The sequence below is a fragment of the Lissotriton vulgaris genome, chromosome 9, assembly GCF_964263255.1.
Source record: "Lissotriton vulgaris chromosome 9, aLisVul1.2, whole genome shotgun sequence".
Taxonomy (NCBI): Eukaryota; Metazoa; Chordata; class Amphibia; order Caudata; family Salamandridae; genus Lissotriton; species Lissotriton vulgaris.
The window spans coordinates 30,277,652-30,299,710 of NC_141697.1; the positions used below are offsets into that span (position 1 = coordinate 30,277,652).

The following is a 22,059-nucleotide window of genomic DNA, read 5'->3' on the forward strand; positions in this document are numbered from 1 at the left end:
TCGTCGAGCTGGGTCGTCGGATTCCTGAGGAAGGACTTGCAGCAAACCGCAGAGTTCTTAGATGGTGCCTGCGGATGCAGGGTGACTACTCCTTAGCCACAAGGGAGAAATCTTGAGAAGAGTCTCGAATGTCCTTTCGTAGAAAGTAGTTCTTGATTCAAAGATGATCTAATTTGGAAGGGTCCCAGCTCCTGCCTTTATCCTAAAGAAAGGGGTGGGTACATGACTAGGTCCTGCCCTAGGGGTGGGACCAGGAAGGGGGGCAGTTACACCCCTCTCCCCTGCCGGGCTTTCCCCAGGTCAGGGGCTGCGCGCCCCTGGAACTGGTTCTAGCCGGCAGATGCGTAGTGAGCACTGGGGTGCCACTCCGCAGTCACCTTCTTGCAAAGCCCTGCCTACCCAGGATACACAAAACCCTGTCTGGGATGGTGCGAACACCGCCCCTGACAAGAAACCCTTTGTCCAAGCTCTCCTCGCTGGAAGGACTCCCAGCAGCAGGAGGTCAGACTCGTGTCTGTGGTGGCAGCATCCATTTTGTGGAGCTGAGGCTTCAGTTAACTTTAACCGGGGTTCACAGTTACGTACATGTCGTGTCCCTCTAGAAGGGCGGAATGCTAACCTCGTCGCCAGAATTGGTGAGGGGGCAGCATCCCGATTCGTATGACACCTTACTCGACATGTCTTGATAACGCGATACCGAAGTTACCGATATGGTACGCGTTATCATGGAACAGCCATTGGGTCTTGGTTCCGCAAGCTGCAACCAGGCTCGGCTCGTGCCAGAGCCCAATTCACACGGTTCCACGCACTCTGCCTTCAGGATTGTCAAGGCCTGCCATAGGAGTGACTGATAGGAACTCGGGTGTCCATTTTAAGTTTAGATGTAGGGATACTATACCTAAAGCAACGAGCGAGTACGCCACGTTGCCCCAGCTGTCGTGCAGCCAGTTGTGTCAGATTTAGATGGCCATCCAGGGGTGGCATAATACATGCTTCAGCCCCTGGTAGGCCCTGGGTACACCGATGCCCTGAGTTACAGGGTCTGACAAGGTGGCCCAGTTCCAATTGGGTCATGCCCCTTAGGTACACACATCAATTTAGCGAGAGAACAGCTAGGCTGTGGGTCTGATTGGCAGGCCCACAGCCCGAGAAAGTCGTAAACCAGTGAAACAAAAGCAAAAAGTCCGGGTGATCATAGGATTGCAGACCCTACTCTCCTACACTCCCATTGCTACAGCAAGGAGACTTCCTAGCAACATTTGACCTCAAGGATGCGTATTTTCACATACCCATCCATCCAGCTCACAGAAAATATCTCAGGTTCACAATAGAAGGTCAACACTACCAATTCAATGTTCTCCCCTTCGGAGTAACCACGGCTCCAAGAGTGTTTACAAAATGCTTAGCGACAGTAGCTGCACATCTCAGGAGGCAACACATTCACGTGTTCCCGTACCTAAACGATTGGCTAATACAAGCAAAATCGTACGAACAGTGTGCAAGAGACACGTCTCAAACACTTCAGCTGCTACACAGCCTGGGTTTTTCGATATACTACCCAAAATCGCATTTACAACCTTCCCACATACAACAATATTTTTGAGCTACTGTAGATACCTCAGTGGCAAAGGCATATCCAAACTCAGCGAGGATAGCCAGCATGCAGATGCTCATTCGCAAATATTTGCCACAATACCCTTTGCCAGCTCGAGTCTTCATGCAGCCCATAGGCATGATGGCCTCCTGCATATTCATTGTCCCCCATGCCAGACTTCAAATGCGTCCATTGCAAGAATGCCTAGCACGGCAGTGGAACCAAGCTCAAGGACAACTAAAAGGCCTAGTGTTGGTAGACAGTCACGCTCACAACTCTCTGCAGTGGTGGAACCCACAAAACCTTTCCAAGAGGCGACTGTTCCAAGAGCAAGTTCCACTACTAGTACTAATAGCGGACGCATCACTGACAGGCTGGGGAGCCCACCTCCTTCACTACACAGTACAAGGGCTCTGGAGAATCAAACAAAAGAAACTGCATATTAACTAACTAGAGTTGCTAGCAATATTCCTAGCCCTAAAAGCATTCCAAAAATATTTGTACAGTGTCCTTCCGGGAATGTCGGGACGTAGGCTGTGAGACTTTGGCAGATCTTTATCTGGATGACTCCTTTGTGTCTTTTGAGAGAGCCACGGACGCCTTTGGCCTGAGCAGGGGACAATATTTACACTATAGAGGACTCCAGGAGGTAGCGAAGACAACCTGGCCCCAGTTCCCGGAGGCGCCACCGCTGACGCACACCCTTAACACCCTCCTTTCCTGTGGTAGGGGAAAGCGGTTGATATCCCTACTGTATTCAGCCATGCGGCAGGATTCAGCCCCGCCGACCGCGCCGTCCTAGGCGGCTTGGGAGGCGGATCTGAGGATGGCTTTGGGGCCGGGACAGCGCAAACGTATCTGGCTTCTGACCTGGAAAGTCTCGTGTTATGCACGGTTCAAGTTGATCCACTTTAATTTTATGCATCGCACCTACATGACTCCGGTATCCTTAAAGCATATCTCCACAGACAGGCAAGATGACCGCCCTAGATGTGGGACGTTGAGGGCTGGGTTCTTTCATCTGGCCTGGGAATGCCCGCAGGTCGGTTACTTCTGGAAGGAGGTGGTGGAACACGTCGGCCGTGTCACGGGCTACAGGATTAATCTGAAGCCGCTTCATTGTCTCCTGGCGTTGGTGCCCAAGCCGAGGAACTTGTCCTATAAGTTCCTGCAGTTGCTATTAGTGTTGGCTCGGCAGCGCGTGGCTATCACTTGGATGGGGCAGAGGACCCCTGCACTGTCCCTATGGCTTAAAGATGTTCGGGAGTGGTCCCTGGCGGAAGAAACACACATGCAGCGCACGTGACGCGATGAGAGACTGCAGGAGGACCTCCTGGCTTGGAGGGTGATGTGTGCTGAGGGGATGCTGGATAATGACTCGGATGCCACTAGTGCCGAATTGTTCACCCCGAGGGTTCTGATTCCGAGGAGGATGTGGTGAGAGGTATGACAGAGGGACCTGTGTTGGGGTAGTGCCCTCATGGGCGCGCACTGATGTTCCCTATCTTGTAACCCTATCAGTTGTTTTGTGTCCCAGAGGAATGACTGTAAGTGTGAGGTCTGCACCCTATCGGGCCGTGAGAAAGTAACCTGACTCTTGCATGTACCCTAGTGATGATGCCGCGTTTTGGGGGGGGAGTGTTTAGTTGTTGGGTGTTTGATGGGGTTCGTATTGCAAAACCACCTATGCAGATGGGTGGTAGGTGGGCTACATAGAAGACATGAAAAAGGGAATGAATGACACGAATAAAAGGAAAAAAAGAAAAACCAACCGGAAACTGCAGATGTTATAAATTCTGGCCTGTCTATATAATTGGTTATGTTTTTCTCTGTGGCATTCCTCAATGTTACGCCGCCCGGCCTCAGGGATGTGGGCCAGAAGACTGTGTCTTATCCTGAATGTGGACTTTGGTCAAATTCGAATCAAAATGCCTGTGTTTTTGATGGGCCTGGAATATGTCTTTTATGTTCTTGTTTTCCACAATAAACATATTTTTAAAACAAAAAAAAAATACTTGTACAGCAAGACTGTGTTGATCCGGACGGACAACATGACAGCAATGTACTATATCCAGAAACAGGGAGGGACACACTCCCCACAGCTGTCCCACTTGGCACAGAGCATATGGAAGTGGGCAATCCTAAAAGACATCTTTCTCCTGGCAGGGAAAGACAATCAAATAGCGGACCTGCTCAGCAGACACAGCTAGCAACTACACAAATGGGAGATTCACCCCCAAGTTCTTCAGCCATTCTTCTGCCAGTGGGGGCACCCAGAGATAGACGTGTTTGCCACAAACACAAACTCAAAATGCCAGTACTTTGCCACCAGGTTCCCACATCCGTTGTCACAAGGCAATGCGATATGGATGAACTGGTCAGGCATATTTGCGTACGCTTTTCCCCCAGCACCACTGATTCCGCTGGTGGCACACAAACTGCGGCAACAGTCACTCACACTGATCCTAGTTGCTCCCACATGGGCGAGACAGCCATGGTACACAACGTTCCTGGAGCTTTCAGTAGTTCCTCATCAAAGGCTGTGGCTCGCACCCCATCTTCTAAATCAGAACCATGGAGAAATCAGACACCCAGATCCCAATCAGATGAACCTAGCGATCTGGCTCCTGAAGTCTTAGAATTTGGATTCCTTAACTTGCCTCCAGACTGCATGAACATCATTAAGGAGGCAAGATGACCAACTATGAGAGCGTGCTATGCAGCTAATGGAAGAGATTTGTTATTTACTGCAACAATAACAAAATCAACCCATTACATGCTTCCACACAGAACATTATATGTTACCTTCTGCATCTTAAAAGATGCAACCTAGCATACTCTTCGATAAGACTACACCTCGCTGCTATAGCGGCATACCTTCAAAACAGACATCACCTTTCACTGTTTACAGTACCAGCAATCAAGGCTTATATGGAGGGTCTTAAAAGGGTGAATCCTCCAAGACACCTACCTTCCCTAGTCTGGAACCTAAATGTAGTACTTACCAGACTTATGGGACCTCCTTTCGAACCTCTACACTCATGCGAACTGCAATTTCTAACGTGGAAGGTGGCATTCTTGATTGCCATTAACTCACTCAGGCGAGTTACAAGCACTAACAATTCAAGAACCCTTCATGCAAGTACATGCCAACAGGGTAGTTCTTAGAACAAACCCTAAGTTTATGCCAAAGGTCATATTGAATTTCCATATTAATCAATCAATAGAACTGCCAGTGTTCTTCCGAAATCCACAGTCAGTAGCTGAAAGAGCCCTACAAACACTGGATGTCAAGAGAGCTCTGCTTTATTATGTGGACAGAACGAAATCATTTGGAAAAACAAAGCATTTGTTTCTTTTTCACCACAACATAAAGGAAATCCCACATCAAAGTCAGGAATAGCCAGATGGATAGTTAAATGCACTCAAATATGTTATCAAAAAGCTAAACGCACTTTTAACTGTCCCTCCCAAGAGCACACTCTACGCGAAAAATGGGGGCATCCATGCCTTTCCTGGGAAATATTCCTCTTGAAGACATATGTAGAGCAGCCACATGGGCTACCATACACACTTTCACAAGACACTACTGTGTAGACGTGCAAGCAAAGCAGCAAGCTGCTGTAGACCAGGCTGTCCTCAAAACTCTTTCAAACTGCTGCAGCTGGCACAGGTAACCACCGCTAGAGGAGATACTGTTATACAGTCTATGCACAGATATGATTTTAGCAGCCCACATGCCTCGAACGGAATATGCTACTTACTGCATGCCAAGAACAGATGCATACTGGTAAGTAGCATATTCCTTCCCAGAGTCGCTTGGACTCTGACCCAGGACAGGTTTTATTAGATGAGTAATTGACATTTCTGTGCACAAATGTAAGATGTCTCCCTGAACAGCAGATGGAAGCTACAATGTTTCAAGTTCATTCATCATTTTTAAATCTGTCAATCTGAAAGAAACAGGTTAGTATTCGATTCCTTACCTTAGAATATCCCCAGGCGTCAGACTGGATCCGTAAACTTTTGCGTAGCAGTACCCTTGCGCGTCTGTAGGCGTCGTCTGCGGCTCCGCGTCCGTCGTCAGCATCGTTGGCGCCGTAATGACGTCAGAGTACTTAGATGCCACCCGCGCGCGCTGACGCCAGTTCTTTTTTCGCACCAGCAAGCGCAATTCCGGAAAAAGTTGTACCCTTAGTCAACCTTTTTGATCATTTTTCGAAGTCTATCGACTCCGACCGTGCCGGTCGGGATGCCCGGGTTCAAACCCTGCGTCGACTGCAACCGACTAATGTCGGTTACCGACCCCCATCGCTGGTGCCTTCACTGTCTGGGCCCCGACCACGACGACAAGTCCTGCTCCGACTGCCGGGCCCTGACGTCCAAAGTTAGACGGGAGCGGTCCCGCAAGCGACTCGATCTCCGGCAGTCGGCCCCGAGGAGGTCGAGGGACCTGTCGCGGGGTCGGAGTCATCATCGCTCCGGGAGTCGTCACCGGTCTTTGGGCTCGAAGTCCTCAGGTAAGAGGCACAAGAAGTCGAAGAGGCGTTATCGCTCTTCTGACTCCCCCGACGCTCGCGTGACATTCCATACCCGCTGGTCCCTGGGCATAACGCGACGCCGGAGGAGATCGAAGCATTCCTCGCGGCCATGAGGTCACTCACTCCTCCGTCGGGTTCCGCTGCGTCTTCGGGCCAAGCGACTGGGCCCCGGTGCCGTCGGTCCCAACGCCGCAGGGTCCCTCGACCTCACGACCTCGCTGGCGCCGACCCCCAGGATGTCCCCTCCGGCGCCGTCCCAGGACGAAGTCGCCCCTGGTCCTACCCTCGATTTGGGTCCGGCATCGGAGCGGCGCCGCTCTAGACGCCAATGGGATATTTCTATTTCTATGATCCGGCCCCATCTTTTGACCCCGAGTATCAGGAGATGGGTGGTGAGGAGGATTGGGAGGGGTCCGAGGACCCTCTGGCACGTGAGTGTCAGTCTTCTCAGGACTGGACAGGTGAGCATGGGGAGGCCAGTGGTCTGGACATGTCGTCCGACACTGGCTTTGTTTCCCCTCCTACTGTGGCTACGGAGGAGGTGGCTGCCTATAGTGTTGTGCTGACGCGGGCTGCCAAGGCCTTGAGCTCCCCGTCGCGGCCTTGAGGACTAACCTCCTCACTGAGGTCCTTAAACCGCAGGCAAGCTCGGCTGAGCCTCTGCTGCCGTTTAATTAGGCCTTGTCAGACGTTCTTCTGGGCACTTGGTCCAAGCCCGCTACAGGTCCGCCTGTAGATAGGAACGTGGTCAGGCGCCACCGCCCGGCTCCGGGCGACCCTTGCTTCCTGTCCACCCTTGCTTCCTGTCCACCAACCCCACACCCAAGAGCCTGGTCATCTAGGCCTCTTAACTCCCAGACCGCATTCCCAATGGCTCCCCCCGATCGGGAATCCAAGAGGTATGAGCAATACGGGAAAAAGGTATTCTCCTCCCTGAGTTTGGGGTTGCGGTCAGTCAACACTGTGTGCCTCTTGGGCCGTTACACCCACTCTCTGTGGGACACGGTCGCGGACGTGCTGCAACAATGTCCGGAGAAGGTCCGGACTAAACTCGTCCGAGCCCTTGCGTGATCCCAGGCACCAGCGCAACACAATCAGCAGCAGGGCACAACTCCCAGCATCCAGGCGCTCGAAGCGGCACCCACGTAGCGGGTGCTGCGAGGCGCGGGCACAATGCAGCAGGGAGCGTCCTCCGTGAAAAACAGCCCCAAACGGCGTCCTCTGAAGTCAGGCAAGTTGAGTAGTTCCCCTGCTAGTTGTAAGTTTTTTAGGTTTTTATTTAGCTCAATATATTCTCTACTGTTGTTTCTCCCCTTGGGTCTAGCTAGAGAATCACTTCTGCTACCTTCTTTCAGTAAGGTTTGCAGAGGGACTGAAGGAAAGTGCCCCTTTTTCACATAGTTACCCCCCCACTTTTTGCTTGGTATCTGATGCAACTTTGACTGAAAGTGTACTGAGTTCCTGCTAACCAGGTCCCCTGTACCAGCGTTCTTTCTCTAAACTGTACAATTTTTTCACAATTGGCAAGTGCCTAGTCAGTGGTACCCCTGGTACCTAGGGCATTAGAATTAAAGAAGGCTCCTAAAGGCTGCAGCACAATTGTGCCACCCTAATGGACCCCTCACCAAGCTCCTACAAATTGCCATTGCAGCCTGCATGCCTTGGTGCAGACATAAACGAAGACTCGACATGGCATGCACCCTGTGTGCTATGCCAGCAAAACACTGCATGTGGTATAGGTAAGTCACCTCTCCAGCAGCATTAAGGCAGGGTGCACTATACCCATGTGTGGGCGTATTTGCGTAAGTGGACGTGTCCCTGTGACATCTAAGTTCACCCTTAGGTGCTACAAGTGCACAGGGAAGCCATACCTAGTACATGGGGTGGACGCTCGTGAGTACAAGTTCCCCAACTACATGGCTTCACTGTGCCCCTAGATGTTTGGTACAAAGCCTCCCGTCTCAATAAACCCACACAAAGCCTGCTCTGGGCTAAGGTGTTTACACCTCCTACCTGCAGGATGAGCCTTTTCAAGGTGGGAAGACTCAAAGGCCCTGCCGCCTTTATTTGACTCTGGCCTCTCCAGATAGTGGAGATCCTAACCCGCCCCATCCTTACCCCACTTTTAAGACATGTGGGAATATTGGTAAGGTTTGAAGGTGGGACCACCCTCAGTCAGCACCACCCCTAAGGTGGTCCAGCGGATGTGGACCCCACTTTTTAGATTACTTCATCTTGATTTGGGCAGGATTAGCATTCTGGGGTCACGGTTATGCCCACTTCCCACAGGAAGTGGTCTTATAGAGAGTGTAGGCACTCTAAAGGTAGGTAGCCCATTAGCTACCACCTGTCACTCCCTGCAGCACCCCTAAATTGAGTATTTCGGTGGCACTCCCGAACCCAAGAACTCTGATTCGACGGGCGAGAACAGCATTAGAGCTGAAAAACTTTGGTGCGAAACCCTTCCTGCGCCCACCTCTCTCGACAGTCATGACAGTGACTCATCCTGGAAGCTGGAGAACTACCAAAGCCTCAGGTAGCCTGCCAGCACTTCGAAATTCACCTACAGTCTCCCTCAGAGTAGAAAAGCTACTCCCATGGAGCTCAGAGGCACTGACAAGCAGAGTCCAGTCATCGCCTTGCAGCTCCCTGGCCCAACCAATCCTGCCGATGATCAAGGGAAGGTACTCTTGCTCTGGAATGTCAGATCTATCTCTTCTCAGAGTGCTAAGACACCAGGACCAACAAGAACCCTGCTGCACCAATCTCAGCAGTACCGGACTCCCTGCACGAAACACCAACAGTGAGAGTCCAGTCCTGATTCTCACTGCACCAGGAACAAACAGCCATCGAGGGACGTCAGCGTCACGGAGACACACTTCGTGAGTGGTCCGACTGTCCGAATTTTTTCCCTGCCAGCTGTTTGTCCCTAACCACAAAGAGCACCTTTGCTTGTCCAACCCAGTTGACCTAACCACTCTGCACCTGAGCAACCCTGCATGGGTATCAACGAACAGGCTGTACTCCCTTGCTCCAAGACTCCTTTCAATCCAAGCCCCTGTTTAACCCCTTCGGGGCTGATGACAAGCTGGGCTCGTCATAGCGTAGCCTCCTCGCAAGCTGATGCCGAGCCCAGCTCGTCACGTAACATGGGATTTAGTAAATCATCGCGTAGGAGGGGAATTGCGCTAGCGCGCATGTGGTTAAGAGCTCTTGGACTTGTCCTCATGTCCCCCTGTTGTAAGTGGCCCCTTTGTAGCACGCCCAGCTACCAATTTCACCAGCACCTTGCGCTCTGTGAAACCCGGGCAGTTCCCAAAGAACTGCTGGTAGTACTTTGGACCTTGTACCTTACAACTCTAAACCCAGAAGGTTAACCTCTGAAATAAACTGTACTTACCTTTATTGAAATTTATGACTTTTCCTCCATAGGATTGCATTGTGCGTAAAGGCGCATGTCTTTGAAAGTCTTACTTATCCAGTATTAGGGGTGTCTTTCATAGATTCACATGCCTGAATCATTCCCCGTCGTCGAGACGGGAGCCTCCGGTACATAAAAAAGTAATGTCCTATAGACATACATAGAGAAAATAGGCCTAAGGGCCTCACCTTAGTAGCCTATCCTTGTCCTTATGTAAAAAGGACCAAACTCTTAGAGTCAGCCAATCAGCTATGACCTCCCTCTAGAACCTTCCTGGCAGGAGCCTCAGTCCCTCAGATTTTCTACCGCACGTTGTGCTAGGGAGTCTCCAGCCTGAGCTCTCCTCAGGATTCCTCTAAAACCATCTACTTAACTTTTGGAAGTGATTTCTTCACTCTACATCTTCAAGGATTACTTCAGTCCACTTATTCCTGCAGTAAGTGTTTTCTTTCTACTGCTTTCTACAATGTCTGAATCCCAGAAGAAAGCCCTTTTCAGGGCCTGCTCTTCATGTGGGAAGAAAAGGCTACATGTGGAGGACAAGCATGCCCTGTGCTTATATTGCCTTTATCCAGACCACGTCCCTGCAGATTGCAGAATATGTAGGTCTTTCCCTAAAAAGACCGTAAGGGACCGGGAAGGTCGCCTGCTCATCTGGCTTGACAGGCTTAAGGAGAGAGACAACCTGGAATCTTCAGAGGGTAGCGTTTCAAGGACCTCAGAAGTCTCTCAGAAGAGGCCAAGGGTAGCTTCCCCTGGCCCCTCAGACACTCCTCCTAGGAAGGCACAAAAGAAGTCTTCAGAGGCAAGATCTACGACATCTTCAGTGTCTGCCAAAGATACCCAGACTTTTAAGAAGCCTGCTCAGTCATCTAGCAGGCATGCCCAAAGGACTACCACAGCCACAACCACTGTGTCAACAACGACAGCGTCGTCGGCTTCCCCATCGACGACAACTCCATCATCGTCGTCAGCAGGTAGACCTATTTCATCTATTATCCTGCTAAAATCGTCGTCGACGTCGAAAACCTCGTCGACGGCGGCGACGTCGATGAAGAGCCCACCGTCGACGATCACGTTGACGACGAAGGCGTCGACGAGGGCATCGACGACGAAGGCGTCGACTACGAAGACGTCGACGACTAAGACGCCGACGACGGGCTCGCCGTCGACGAGTGCACCGATGACGACCACGCCGACGTCGAAGTCATCGTCGACGACCAAAATGCCGTCTACGGAGATACCGTCGACGAAGACACCGTCGACGGATGACTCGTCGTCGACAATGGCCCTTTCTGAGCCATGGAAGAAATCCAAGCTCATAGAAGTGTCGTCTCTCACGCTGCCACCGTCGACGACACCAGCACGACGACAGGAACTTCTACATCAAGTTCTGCGTCTGGCAAGATTGCCAAGCAGCAAATTACGCCGGAAACCACATCTCCGAGTAAAGTGCAAACGCAGTTACCTTCAGAAATCTTCCAGAGTGAAGAATCTGAGGAAGAGGAACTCCTGGATCCAGCTACATCCATTTCGGACCTTCATGTCAAATGCCAGAGCACAGACGAGGAACAGGAGGAGATGACTTACCAAGAACACTCTGTCCACACTAGTGTTCGCACGGAGGTCACCCCGATGGTATGCCTGCCGGTTTCTATTGTCAATGACTTGAAATACCTTATACAGGATTACAAGCAACGCTTCCCGGAATCACCAGCAACGGAAAGTGGGAATCAGACGCCTGCAGCAAATAACCCAGCGTCAGCCCCAAAACAGTCTTGACCTCTCCCTCAAGCTGACCGTGAGAGAATCCAACCTCCGGTGGTAGTATCGTCAGACGAAGATGATGATGATGATGAATTGGAAGAAGGAGAGGTCCAGGAAATCCACTCTGCCCATGATGAGGAGGATGAGTATGTGGCATCTTCCCCAGCTTCACCCCAACCACGCCAAGCAGATTCACCACCTGTGGATATTGGCGGCTTCCATAAAATTGTGGAAAGGGCGGCAAAGCGATTCCATATGGTTATGGAATCTACTGAAACTGAATGCTTCTTGCACGATTTCAAAGAGCAGACGCAGAAGTCAACGAAATCTATTCCAATCATAGAATTCCTGTGGGAGCAAGGCAAGAAACTAATGCTGACGCCCGCTTCTGTACCTGCGGTTGTTCCACGCCTGGACAAAAAATATAAAGCCCCACTTGCAGCGGCAGCTTGCCTCAATGGACACCCGAAACCAGATTCGGTGGTTACACAGGCGGCCCAGAAGAACTCCCGCAACCCTTCCTCCCCTCTGTCAGCACCTCCTGACAAAGAAGGCAGGAAGTTGGACACGATCGGGAAACGCTTTACGACAACATCGGCCATGACCATCAAGGTGGCCAACTCCATAGCTCTGTTGGGGCGTTACAATCGCCAACTCTGGGAAGACATAGTCCCCTATTTAGCGGAACTGCCTGACACAGTCCAAGGTGAAGTCAAGGCACTGCTAACGGAGGGTCAAACCTCAGCAGCGGAAATAATTGACTGTGCTATTGATGCAGCCATGACCGGCTTTCGTCAACTTGCAGGAGCAGCAGTCCTACGCCGTCAAGGATGGCTTAAAGCGGCGTCGTTCCGACAGGAGGTGCAGTCAAAAGTGCTAGACAGCACCTTTTTGGGGACAAGATCGATGAAGCACTACAAACCATAAAGAAGGACACCGATACTGCCAGAGCACTGGGTACCTTGCAGGCGCGGAACCAGTCCTTTCGAGGCAACAGATCCAGAGGTCAATCCTCTTATCTAGGTTCCTATCAGAATAGGTCCTCGTATTCCTACCACAATAAAAATCAATACCAACAGAAACAACAACAAAGTCGTCAGTCTTCTTACGGAAGATCAAGCTTCAGGGGCAAAAATCAGAAGAGGGGCACTGGCGGCCGCCAGTGACCTATTACTCCAGCCAGTCCAGCCACCCTATCCCTCATTACAAATTGGAGGAAAATTGACCCATTTCCTCACAAATTGGCAACTCATCACCACAGACCGGTGGGTTCTCCAAATAATAAGATTCGGCCATTCCCTGGAATTCACCACCATCCCTCCTACAACACCTCCCCGCAGACGGACACACAAACATCTACGCCTGCTTCTCCAAGAAATTTCTGTGATGCTGAAGAAATGAGCAATCGAACGTGTTCCAACACCTCTGAAAGGGAAAGGCTTCTACTCCCACTTCTTTCTTGTATGTCAGAAGGAGAAAAAATGGAGGCCCATTCTGGACCTCCGAGCGCTCAACGCTTTCCTATGGAGCCAATCGTTCAGGATGGTGACGATTCAAGAGATACTGGGCATGCAGGAAAAAGGAGATTTCATGACATCTTTGGATCTCCAAGATGCCTACTACCACATCCCCATCCTCAAGTGTCACAGAAAATTCCTGAGGTTCGAAGTTGCAGGACAACATTACCAATTCAAGGTCCTGCCGTTTGGCCTCAAGTCCGCGCTGCGGATTTTCACACAGTGCCCTGCACCGGTGGCAGCTTTCCTGCGTCAAATGGGTCACCAAGTCTTCCCCTACCTAGACGACTGGCTGGTGAAGGCACCCTCAGCTATAGGCGCGACCGAATCCTCCAGCGCCTGCCCCAATCTTTTTCAAAAGCTAGGATTAACTCTCAATCTCAAGAAATCCTGCATGATCCCTACAACAAATATTACCTTCCTCGGGGCGACCTTGGACACGATGGAAAGGACAAACAAGATAATTTCTCTGGCCACGGCTGTGGCGTCAAAGAAGAACCTAAAAGTCCGGACCTACAAGTCTCTCCTGGGCATGATGTCTTCCTGTATACTCCTCATCCCTCACTGCAGACTCAGGACGCGCCCATTGCAGGAGGCCCTCACGAACCAATGGTCTCAGAGTACAGGTTCTTTCGAGGACATGGTAAAAATAACTCCAAAAATATCCAAGAATCTGGACTGGTGGAGGAGTCGCAAGAATCTATCCGTAGGGCTGCCATTTCTACTTCCGGCAACACCTCTGGTGATCACCACGGACGCCTCCCTGGAAGGATAGGGCGCTGTCCTCCAAGACCTTCGGATAAGCGGCAAGTGGGCCACTCAGGAAAAACAGCTCCATATAAACCTTTTGGAGCTGAGAGCTGTGTATCTGGCACTGCAGGCCTTTTTACCACGCATCCAGAACTCCCAGGTGCTCGTCAAAACAGACAACACCACGACGATGCACTATCTCAACAAACAGGGAGGAATGCGTTCGCTCACTCTATCACGCGAAGTGCAGAAGATCTGGAACTGGCTAGTGCTACATGGAATCACGCTCAAGGCGGACTATGTACCAGGCAAGGACAATACCATTGCGGACGCCCTGAGCAGGCAAAGATCCCTCTCCCACGAGTGGGAACTGAGCGAAAGCGCACTGACTCACATATTCTCTCAATGGGGAGTCCCAGGAATCGACCTATTTGCCAGCAGGGGGAACGCCAAATGCCCAAACTACGCAAGCTGGCATCCCCAACAAGGGTCACTGGGAAATGCTTTTTCCATCGGTTGGTTCAGCGTGTTTGCGTACGCTTTTCCTCCGTTTCCAATGATCCCAAGGGTCCTCAGGAAGATGAAGGCGGAACCTTGTACCCTGATCCTAATTGCCCCGTTCTGGCCGATACAGCACTGGTTCTCGGATCTTCTTCGACTCTCCATCAGGACACCGATTCGTCTGCGGCAGCACCCGAACCTCCTAACCATGTCCAACGGGCAAGTACAACATCCGAACCTGCCATCGCTCAGGTTAACGGCCTGGCTCCTGAGCACAGAGAGTTCTGTAGCCTGAATATCCCGCAGGAATGCGGAGATGTATTGGCAAAAGCTAGAGCAGACAGTACCAACAAAACCTACTCTCTCAAATGGAAAAGATTCTGCATTTGGTGTTCAGCGCAAGGCCTGCGACCGCTGCATATCACACCCGAGCAGATATAGCCATATCTCCTGCATTTGGCACAGTCAGGACTGGCGCATGCATCCATAAAGGTTCACCTGGCGGCTATCTCACGGTTCACCAGGACTTTCACAGGACCTTCTCTGTGGTCCAGTAGACTGGTAAAACAATTCCTAAAGGGACTTTATAGGTCCTTCCCGAGGCCTCGGAAGGTCCCTCCGACATGGCATCTAAATCTAGTCCTAAACCAACTCATGAGGCATCCTTTTGAGCCCATTCATCGAGCATCCATCAAATACATCTCATGGAAAACGGCTCTCTTACTCGCTTTAACATCTGCCAGGAGAGTAAGCGAGCTACAGGCTCTATCCATTCAGGAACCATTCATGCAGTTCAAACAGGACAGGGTGGTGCTGAGACCGAACCCTAAATTCATACCGAAAGTGCCTTCGGACTTTCATCTCAATGAACCGATAGTCCTTCGGTTTTTCTTTGCGAACCCTTCCACGGCTGCAGAAAGAACACTACATTCTTTGGATCTCAAGAGGTGTCTAAAGTTCTACCTAGACAAAACTAAAACTTTCAGAAAATCTTCACAACTATTTGTGGCCTACAGCAGACCGAGAATGGGTCTGCCTCTCACGAAACAAAGCATCTCGAGGTGGATCTCCTCAGCGATTGCATTCTGCCATGACAAGGCCGGACGGCCTTTGAGTGATCATGTTACTGCACATTCCACCAGGGCAATGTCCACATCAGCAGCACTGTTCGCTGGAGTGCCGATCTTGGACATATGCAGAGCTGCGACCTGGAAGTCACCGCACACTTTCTCCAGACACTACTGCCTGGATATCGAACTTCAGAAGGATGCAGCAGTGGGCCAGGCGGTGCTTCGCCATCTCTTCCAGTGAGGTGAGCCTTCCTACATCCCGCCATCCGGGTATGCACATTCTTTGTTTTTATGCTATTCTGCTTTATGCTATCATTCCCATGTTATATGATAATATGTGTATTGTCTAACATGACTGCAAGGCACCATTGCATCAGAAATGTGCATAAGTTATTGCTAACTACTCTGATTCAGGCATGTGAATCTATGAAAGACACCCCTAATACTGGATAAGAAATGCGTTACTTACCTGTAACAGCAGTTATCCAGTATTAGTGTCTTTCATAGATTCACATGCAACCCTCCCGCCTCCCCTGGAAGAACTCACATCCCTCTCTAACAATATTACGCCTACCTAGCTGGGTGCGTACGAAAATCTGAGGGACTCTAAGAGTTTGGTCCTTTTTACATAAGGACAAGTATAGGCTACTAAGGTGAGGCCCTTAGGCCTATTTTCTCTATGTATGTCTATAGGACATTACTTTTTTATGTACCGGAGGCTCCCGTCTCGACGACGGGGAATGATTCAGGCATGTAAATCTATGAAAGACACCAATACTGGATAACTGCTGTTACAGGTAAGTAACGCATTTCTTCCTTGTAAATGCGATAGCGCAAAAGTACTTGCCTTTGAACGAAGTTTATGGTGGTTAAACATATATAAAAAGTGTTATTTTTCTTAATTTGTGTCGGTTTTATACTTTGAGTGTGTGTCTCTGTTATTGCCTCTGTCAGAACAAATACTTAGCACTACCCTCTGATAAGCCTAACTGCTCGACCACACTACAAGAGAATTAGTGTTATCTACTTTAGCCTCTGTAAACGATTTGGGGACACACTGCACTCTCTGCACAGTGTACTTTTTAGTACAGCGTATAGAGAGCCAGCTTCCTAAAGTGATTATCTGTAAGAGTTGCACCAAGACTAATATTGCGGTGGTAAGTTTTCAGTCTTACCGGAGTTCCTTTCTCCGTTAGTACACATTAGGGTTATCTTGCCTTTTCTGACTTTCTATTTTTTGATATACATCTTTACCTGCTTCTCAGCATCGGTACACCAAATTCTGCGCTCTAACATTACTTGCCCCTAGCGTTGCTAATCCCAAGCCCCATAGCAACCAAAAATACATGTATGAACAGTCTGCCCAGCTGAGTACCCTAATTCACTCTTCACATATAGGATTTAATAAAGGTAGACTACCACCAAACTACTATCCCAATAATAACCTTGCTGGGAAAAATAACAATCCAGGTTGCTGCTATTGCCCTACTCACAGGATTGCCGTTTTGCACAGAAAGACGTTGATGTTCATTCTAAATTGCCTCCTTAATATAGCAGTGCATCTCCGAAATCAGTTTCCAAGTGCACACCCTAGGGCAAAGAGAATGGATAGGGTAGAAAACAGAAGATCTGGACCAGACTCCACTAGAGCTGGAGTATGGATTTCACAGCCATTCTCGATTTACACGGTGTGCAGGTTGAGCACTGTGTCACAGATTAGGATTAGGAGGCATAGGAGCACAAGACTGTTTCGCTACTAGCCATAGTTCTTTCAGCCTATGGTGCCAAATGGCTCCTGTAAGGACACCACATCTATAGCATGTCGGTGCGGGTGTGCTGTGATTCTTCCCTAATTCTCTGATAACTAGTTGCTAACTTTGTCTGTGCTTCATAGGAGACACCACTTGTGTAATTTTCAATAGTTAGCTGAATAATGCTATCCAGGAGTTTGCATTATCTGATGACCTTGATTACACAACACTGAAAACATCGTATGTTGCCCAAATTGATTGGGACAATCTGTGTTTGTATGAATCTAGTCCCTGTTACTTTTTCATTTGAGTGACCCTCCCTTGATAGATGTGAAGGGTACATGTATGAGAGTGCAAAGTAGAATACGTTTGTGTCGACAATGCTCTTTTGAAATCAGAACTGCTCTGCATGTTTTTTAGGTCTCGCCTACGCATGCGCTGCATAGGAGGGCATTTAGCTGTCGCTCTGCTCATTTTCAAGCACACACTCGTGCTTATGGCGGCATTCACCTTGCGGGAGCGAGCAGTGTCGCGCATGCTAATTGGCTGTTGCTCGCTCCCGCAAGGCGGATGATGCCACAAGCACGAGTGTGCTTCAAAAAAGCTGCTGCGGGCGGCGGGTAATTAGCGCGATTGCTTTCACTTTCACTTTCACGTCGATTTATGCCGGTTGTTTAATGTCAATGAATTCCTTAACTACCGCCTTAAAACTTGTAAGTAGTGTGCCTCCTTCTAGTCTTACCTCGAGTCCTTGTTATTGTTTGCATACGGATGCTTCCAGAAAGCGGTCTCTCTCATAGAAAGGCGAACAGCAGCGTTTTCAGGGTACTTAAGCATAGCAGTCTTGTAGTCTAGTATTACTGTGCACGTTTAAAAACATTTTTTTTAGATGTATTCGATTATAGCCACGTAGCATCATCGGCCTTTCAGAGAAGTTGAGACTTTTTGTTAGCATGCGGTTCATAGTTCTTCACAGCTTATTGCATTAACTGAGCATCCTTCTGGTAAATCATGCACAGTGATCTAGATCTCTTTGAGTGATTTTTTTTTATACTCCAGTAAATGTATGGGAAAGAAAACTAGAAGAGACACCATTTAATTCCTGGTCACAATTTCCTTCCAAAGACTGGTTTTGCAGGGAACTTTTCCTGCTAAACATTTTGTGTGACGATTCCTTAGCGAAAATTTAGCCTTTGCAGGCATGTCTTCACCTGCAACATCTATATTTTTTAGACTCTATATTCCCTGTTTTTACTTTAATTTACAGAATTTCCAAAAGACAGCTTCACAAATTTCAGATACTCTGTGCTTTCTGTTTGTTGATATTAAGGTAAGTCAATGAAATCTGAGACCATTTCGGTAGGAATTATTATTTAGAACATGAGTCCATATGCATAATTTTGTTGTTACTTAAAAATTACACATTTTCCCAGTAAGGAAATGTGAATTCACAAGGAAAATGTAACCACAATAAATACACATATTCAACTCTTGTCGATTTCGTCATAATGTAACCATTTTTGAGGAAGCACATCTGGTGCATGACATTTTTTAATGTCTCATGATACCATTGAAATCGTTTTTGGGTTTGAAAAAACCCAAAAAGTAAAAAAAAGAAAGAAAAAAAAAGAAAAGATAACAGTACCAGGAAAAATAGCCCCCATGAAATTCAGTCCACCGAGGTTACCATACTAATCAAACTTAGAAAGATACAGAAAAAACATCACAACACTCAGATTCGACCTAGTGGTTAATGTGCTAACTTTGAAACCAGGGATCTTGTGTTAGAATCCCGTCTCTTCCACTTAACCGAACATTGTGTGATTTTTGGCTTAAAATTGTAAACATGTGAAATATATTGCACGTGGAATGGAATTGTATAAATGGCGCCTCGGTGTACAACAACTTGTATGTGCCCCCATCACCCCTCCTACCTGTTAAACGTACAGCCTTTTGTCCCTCCCCAGTTATTTTGTATTAAATAAACACCATTACACAGCTCACACTGGATGTTTCAAACAAAATGAGAAACACACATCTGTGATGGTATTTTTGAAAACTTTAGAGCAAAATATTCCACTACACACCCCTTAAAAGTGGGAAAAATTGAAATATATTTTAGACTCGCGATTGGAAAATATAACGTACAAAAAATGCATAAAAAGGTGATAATGTGCGCAAGTAATTGCGGGCTACTTCTGCGTAGTTCCCCTATGTAAATGTGATTACAATGCAAATGCAATTCAGAAGTGACATTGTAACCACAATTGTCAGAGCACTGGCTAAACATGCAATGGAAATGCATTGTACTCCCAATAGTTAGTACCTTTTAGGTACTGAAGGCCTAAGAATGCTTGCGCTGCACCTCTTGATCACGGACACCCCAGGACGTGATGTGCCTAGTACAGACATTTCAGTAAAGAGCACCAACACAAGCACCGTTCATAAGATGTCTGCAACAGGGGGTGACATTTAAGGTCAAATTTGAAAATCATTCTGGATTTAATGCATTTCTGTAACTCAATGCTGTATAGTGTACATTACACGAATTTCATGCAACATACACATAATGTAATGGGGAGACGCTTCGCACTGCAGTTGGTGTGCTTGGGGGCCCGTGGAGAACTCTTAAGGCCCAGAACGCTGCTGCGCTTGTAACGGACGACTCGCCCCTCCCCCTGTAACTGGAAGTACTTAAAGTGACCGGCCCTCCTGCCACGCTGGACGCCGTGCGGGCGCCGGGCCACGCCCGGGCAAAAGGCGGGCCGTCGGAGGCTGGGCTGGGCCAACCCTCTTGGTACGGTCAACGAAGACTGTTTGGGACTTGTGAGTAAGCTGCCAAGCATGTGCATAGTATAAAATCTGTAATTGGCTCTTTGGATTTTTTTTCAGCGTTATAACAATTTTTAATGTTTGTGGAAAATAGACGATCAATAAGCTTTTTTACATATGTTTAATTTTTGATGTTTAGGTGTTTAGTATACCCTCTCAGAAACCTGTCACTCTACTACATTATTGAGCTCAGTTCTTCAATTTAACTTAGTATTAGGTCTGGATTCTGGTATACTCAGTGGACTGGGCTAACCGTGTATTGTTAACTTATAGTTAAACATGTCAAAACGTTTAGTGCTGACCGATGTCTCCTTCAAGTACTTGGGCATCCATGTCACCAACGATACGGCCGTATTCTACGACCGGAACTTGGCACCCCCCTCCTCCGTCTAAAGGCAGACGTACGACATTGGTCATCCCTGCCGCTCACGCTCCTGGGCCGTGCTGCCCTGTTTAAAATGATGGCGCTTCCGCGCCTCCTGTACGTTTTGGAAAATACCCCAGATGTAATCCCGCCCTCCTACTTTCATAGAATCACCGCAGTTATCACCACCTTGCTATGGGGTGAGCTTCCTCCGAGAATAGCTCACCTCAAACTTAACCGCGGTTGGTACGATGGGGGAATAGCGCTACCAAATGTGCAGCTCTACTACTGGGCATCTCAACTCAAGGTACTCAACCAGTGGCTCCATGCACCGCACGATGACCCGGCATATCTGGCTGACAGGGCCCAACTGGGAACGCAAAGTCTGTTGGCCCCTTTATACAACCCAAGTCTCCTCAAAGACCTGATTGGCCCTACCAAACATACAGTCACCTTATGGTACAAAGCGCTCACTAGGCTACAATGGAAGGGGGTCATCACGAAGCTTACCCCGCTTTGGGATACCAAGAAACTGGGCTGCCTCAGGACCAGTAAGGGATTCACCCAGTGGGATAATATAGGCATTTCTACGGTGGGGGATCTCTGGTCGTCCGCAGGGGTGATTCCCTTCGAACAACTACAACAACAATATGCCTTAGGCCCCACTGAAACATACAGATACATCCAAATCAGGCACGCTCTCCTGGCGGTGTTGGAACCAGGGACTACGGTCCCGGAGTCCTCACCCCTGGAAGACCGACTTCTTACAGACTTTTTACAGTCACGGGCCACCTCACTCACGTACCGCAAACTGCTGAATAATCTTCCAGACCCCCTACAGAAACTGCGATGAAAGTGGGAGGATGAGTTGGGAGCTATGGATGAGACGGACTGGAATGCTGCTATGGCGTCTCCAAGGGAGGCTGGGGTGTCGGCTAGGTTCAGGCTGATACAGTTGAAAGTGCTGCACAGAGTGTACTATACAAGGACCACCCTACATAAAATACACAGGGCTGATTCCCCTCACTGTCTCAGGGGATGTGGGGAGGACGGCACTTTGTTACATACGCTGTGGGATTGCCCTCTCATCGCTAGGTATTGGCAACAGGTCATGCGCACAATCTCACAGGCCCTTGATACCTCCCTCACACCGGAGCCACGCCTCTGTCTCTTGAATATATGGGAGGGCACTGATCTTAACCTCAGACAACAACAGTGGGTCACGATTGGTACAATGGTGGCTAAGCGCGATGTGGCGCAGAGATGGGGGGTGGCGGAGATACCTACTCTGGCGTTATGGTGCAAGACCATGGACAAATTGATGCTAACTGAAAGAACTGTCTATAAACTCAGAGCAAACCCAAAGAAATGGAATAAGGTATGGGAGGCGTGGAATAGGTACAGAGGGGACCTGTGCGAACCGCTGCAGGAGGATGAAGACGAAGACTCGGATGATGAGGAGGAAATGATTGATTAACCTGTAGGGTGCCATGGGGTGGGATTGGAACTGTAACCTTGTTGTTAAGAATTCAATAGACACTGTGCTTGGGGGTGAAAGGGTATGGCCTGGGGGTTGGGGGTCGGCGTGTTCTACTAGTAACCCTTTTTTCCATGTTGCTTGATGTCTATTCATTACAAATGAGCCACTACGTTTGGTTTGGTTTTTCAAAAAAAAAAAATGGACTTAAAAAGTAAGACTTCATGGCTCCGAAAAATGCATCCTAAAAGATTTGCCGTGTCATCCTCACCATGCGCTGCCGGACCGGAGGGTTGTCGGCTGAATAGCTGTGTAAATGTACATAATGTTCTTTTACCTCACGTCATGCTTCTTGGATAACTGTACTGCTGTTACTTGGATGATGACTGTCAATAAAAGTTTTACACCAAAAAAAATAAAAAAAATTTAAAAAAACCATGTCAAAACGTAAATTACGAAAGGGAACTACTAGTG

General features: G+C 48.8%; 1 protein-coding gene across 3 annotated transcripts in view; it reads left to right on the forward strand.

The window, feature by feature from the left end:
• STRN3 (striatin 3) overlaps nucleotides 1–22,059 on the forward strand; it is a 1,097,014-nt gene that overhangs the window by 486,925 nt on the left and 588,030 nt on the right. The window lies entirely within an intron of this gene.